Below are 4664 nucleotides of genomic sequence, written 5' to 3'. Positions count from 1 at the left end.
ATATCTTTACTATCCCCAGGGGGGCCTCACATTTGGCTCTATTGTTCATGTGGGCTGATTTTTTTGAAGGGCAGTGTCTCCACTAGATGAATAACTCCACTGGATTTGTTCCTCATGGGGTGCAGGATATAAACTAAATGGCTGATCTGCTGCTGGGCTGGGTGGAATGATTCATTCACTTGCTATACTGGTTCTTCACTTGAATTCTATAGTTAGTAGACTGGGCTGAGCATCCTCTAATCAGTGACCGCCACAAGGATGGATGTGCAGGCTACTCTGACACTGGTAACTTCCACCAGATGGGGTCAATCAGGTTGCTCAGCTTCTAGGTTCTTCTTAGGCAGATGAAGTCTTTTCCCCATCTACAGGCAATGGCTGGACTGAATGCTACTGTGCTTAATTCTGTTGGAATGTTACTATTCTCATTTCAGCTGTAGTGCTACAAAATTCTTTTGGCTAGAGCAAAGAGCATTTAGTTTAGAATTTGAACTAAGCCTAGGGTCTGAGGCTTGAATAATTCAATTGCATATGAACAGACCAGCAAAGACAAGTCTTGTTTTAGGGTATAGACCTTATTGATAACTGTCCCTAGCCATTCTACTGTAATATGTCCCCAATAGAAGTGGGAAGGAGAGATTGGGAGAGTACAACATTCTGACTACCATAAGTAAGGGTGCATTGTCTAAATGAAGAACTTGATTTGGGTCAGGAATTGTCACAATGTCAAAAAATGCTCTCCTACCTCCTGCCTACAAATGACAAACCTCAAAACCTAGACCTTAAGGAAATCTGTGAGGAGAGGTGTTCACCAGTCCTAAGATAAAGGTAGCTGCATTTTTTGAAAAAGTATAGTAGTATTCTAAGAGAAGAGAAAGTTGTAATACTCTAACTAAAAAGAGTATAGATCCAAGCTGGAGATAGGAGACAGTAGCATGGAAGAATGGACCCTGAGATTCCAGAAGATCAATCCAGACATTGCACCCTCTAAAGAGCCCCCAGCCAAGTGATCTATCCAGCTAAACTTGAGCAACAACAGCTCAAGATATATTCCTGGAAATTTCTATTGGCAGCTGCCAAATAGTCATGTCTTTCCCAGTTCAGCAGCAGAAAGTCATCATTTAAGTCCATCCCAAACCATCAGTAGTTAAACTTAGTAAGGAACCCACTCATAGGGTCAGCCCAGCCCAGAAACTGATGAACCAGCTCAGGGGAGACACCCTGTGCCTTGTGCCAGTATGGAACCAGTGCTGCAGATCAGGAGAGTGATTTGTCCATCAAACAAAACTGACACTCAAAATTCACCACAGTGAAGTTCATGAGGACTCTTTCCAGGAAAAAAATAACCCTGAGGTTCTGCTGTTTCAGAGCTGGGACTTTACAACTGTGTTTTCTACACATGTGCCTTTATTGTCATTATATTTAAAATTTGCTCATTTGGGTGAAAGCCTTTTCTAAAAGTTTTTAGAAAAAAACAACTTTTTATACAAATAAAATTAGATTAAAATCATTGGAAAAATTTAATTGTTCATGAGTAGGTAGGGTCAGTATAAAAAAGTAACAATTTTGCCTAAATTAGTTTATATATTAAATATCATTCCAATTAAATTATAAAAAATTGTTTTACTGAAATAGAAAAAATTCATTTGGAAGAGCAAGAAACCGCACATTTAATCAAAGTAAATAATGAAAAAGCTGTAAAGGATGGAATTTTAGCTGTACCAGATCTTAAATCATGTTGTAAGGCAGAAATTATCTGATACTGGCTAAGAACTTGAAAGATAATAATACTATTCTAACTGAAAAGAATATTGTTATACAGCTAACAGGAGCCATTCAGAGAGTTACCCCTGGTTGACCCTCTAGTAACTCAAACTACAAGTGCAAAGTCAAATGGGAGAGGAAGGGAGAAAAGAAATTGGCATTTATAGAGTGCCCATCTACTATGTGCCAGGTACTATTCTGCTTTACAGTTAATATTGAATTATTCACAACAGCTCAGCAAAGTAACTGCTATTATCATCCCTCCCCAATTACAGTTGAGGAAACTGAGGCAAATGGAGTTTAAGTAACTCATCCAGAATCAATTCATAATGCATTGAAGACCTAATTTGAACTCATGTCTTTCTGACTCCAGATCCAGCACTCTATCCACTGTACCACATAGAAAGGATGCTATAAGTGCAGTTGGGGAGTAATAAGACAAAATGAAAACTCCACAATTGACTCTGCCGAATTATAAGGACTAAGCTTGATCTCAAAGAAGAGATGAGAAAATGCCTTCCCCTCTTCCTGTCATTGTATAGGGGTGTATATTTGGGTGAGTCCAAGACCTTGTCTTCTGTCTTCTATTTTCTATTGTTTTCCCTGAGTACAGACAAGTTAACCAAAAATTCTGAGAAGTGGACATTTTCAGCCCTAGTAGTGACCTTGTGAACTTGAGAGGCTGAACTCTTCTTGGAGCAGAAGCATCTACCACTAGAAGGATAATTAATGCAGTTGAAAAGATGAGTAAAACTAAGTCATGTCCTGATTCATCAGAATATTTAGGTTTTTGCTTTATAATTTATAAAGTATGCCTGATATAGTATTTCATTCTACCATTCAACACCATTCCACCTGGGAGCATTGAGGACCCCAGTTCATCCTTCTTTCAGAGGTACTTTATTTTTATTTATTATTAAATCTTAGATTTAGAGTTAGATGAGATCTCAGAGATCATCCCATCCAAACCCTTCATTTTGCTTTTTTAAAACATTTTAACATATACTATTAATTTTATTATTTTTCAATTTTTTCTTTCTTTTAAAAATTATTAAAATTTTAATTTATACAATAATGCAAGCATTTCCATAATATATTGTGATAAAAAGAGGATTGCACATGAAACTACAAATCTATCATGTGCAACTTGATATTTCTTTTAAGTATCGAATAAAATTATAATGTAAATTTCTTTTTTTTTTCTTCCAGGAAAACAAGTAACCAACTTAGAGATGAAAAGATCATTTGTTCCAGTCAGAGGTGGAAAACACTTCTCTTTCATAGTTACATAATTACTCTTTCAGAAATAGGACCAGATTACTTGGAGCTTATCTATTCTAATTGCTTCATTTTTCAGATGAGGAAAATGAAGTCCAGAATAGGAAAATTTGTCTAGGACAGTTTATGGCAGAACTGGGTTTTAAGAACAGGATTCCTGACTCCTAGCCTAAAACCATTTCTGCTAGCCCAAATATTTCTCAAATTACTCCAAAGAAATTTGGTACTGGGAATTTATGCATAAAGATATGACTAACTTGAATTGCATGATCTACTTATAGAGTAACCAGACCATGCTCTATTCATGGATGTGATCTAGAGCCAAAAGAGACCTCAGGGAAAATCTATGAATTGACTCCATCTCACTCATTTAAAGATGAATATCTGAGATCCAGAGAGAGTAACTGGCTTTCCTGTGGTCACACAGGTAGAAAGTAGCAGTATCGGAATTTTAACCAAGGAGTTCTGACTCCAGATCCACTTGTTTTAAAGTCAGGAAAATCTAGGCTCAAATCTTTCTCAGTCACCACTAGCTGATGTCTCCAAGCAAGTCATTTTATGTCCCTGAGTATTTTCCTCATCTGTAAAATGATGGGATTTGTTTTAATGGTTCTTTCAGGGGCAACTAGGTGGTGCAGTGGATAGAGCACCAGCCCTGGAGTCAGGACAACTTGAGTTCAAATTCGACCTCAAACACTTAATAATTACCTAGCTTAGTGACCTTGGGTAAGTCACTTAGCCCCTTGCCTTAAATATATAATTTTTTTTAAAAAATTGTTCTTTCTAGCTCTAAATCTATATCCTACATAATATTCCTTGTAATATTAATAGGACTGTCATGGGGAAATTTCAAAAGGAATAATATTTATCCTCTGTTATTAAATAAAATGTAAATTTTGAGGGCACAGATAAAATATAAAATTATATATCAATACCAAATACACAGCAATTTTTTCCAGTATGAAAATAAGTATAATTTCCTTTATTTTTCTCCAAAACTTTTTCCAAGCTCCAGACCAACATTCATGGATTTTGACAATGCATTTTAAAAGTGTCCTGTGGCCAAATTAGTTTGGGAGACCCTAAAATGTATTTGGAAATAGCACACTGTTCTATGGAAGGCATATGGTTTTTCTCAAGTAAAGAAATAATTTCCCCACAAGACCTCCTTGAAGGAGTGATTTAGGGGAGAAACATCTATCTTTAAATATAGAGGGGGGGATGGAGATTTCTCTACCATCAACTTTTAATCTCTTTGAAGACAGGGATGGCATCTTCTTGTGTGGCTCATGAAGCCCTCAGTCAGGTATAGGTACACATGCAATAGGGCTTCAACAAACATTTTTTGAATGTTGAATGATTAATTAATTTTTGTTTAATGCTATTATTGTTATAATTTTAGCTGAGGTTTTGCCTCTCTCACACCTGATTCTTTACTAAAATTAGGGTTTTGTAGGGTATTGACTTTGTCTCAGTGATGAGCCATCAGCTCTGTGCCTCAGGCTGGTTCTCTCTATAAAGTTTCCAAAGATGGGTCTGCCTAGCAAGAGCTGCTGAGAGAGTGTGTATGCCAATAGAATAGAGGATGTGGCCAGGTAAACATTTGAAGAGAAAAAATGATAGGG

The 4664-nt window shown here is 36.6% G+C and overlaps 1 long non-coding RNA gene across 3 annotated transcripts in view; it reads left to right on the top strand.

Moving 5' to 3' along the window:
• LOC141506606 (uncharacterized) overlaps nt 1-2736 on the top strand; it is a 226245-nt gene extending 223509 nt beyond the window's left edge. For all 3 annotated transcript variants that reach the window (XR_012473923.1, XR_012473924.1, XR_012473925.1), the window contains one exon: nt 2135-2736. This is a non-coding gene — a long non-coding RNA (uncharacterized LOC141506606). The remainder of the gene's footprint in view (nt 1-2134) is intronic.
• The last annotated feature ends 1928 nt before the right edge of the window (nt 2737-4664 follow it).

The sequence above is a fragment of the Macrotis lagotis genome, chromosome 1, assembly GCF_037893015.1.
Source record: "Macrotis lagotis isolate mMagLag1 chromosome 1, bilby.v1.9.chrom.fasta, whole genome shotgun sequence".
In the NCBI taxonomy this organism is placed as follows: Eukaryota; Metazoa; Chordata; class Mammalia; order Peramelemorphia; family Peramelidae; genus Macrotis; species Macrotis lagotis.
This window is presented reverse-complemented; position numbering and strand designations above follow the sequence as displayed.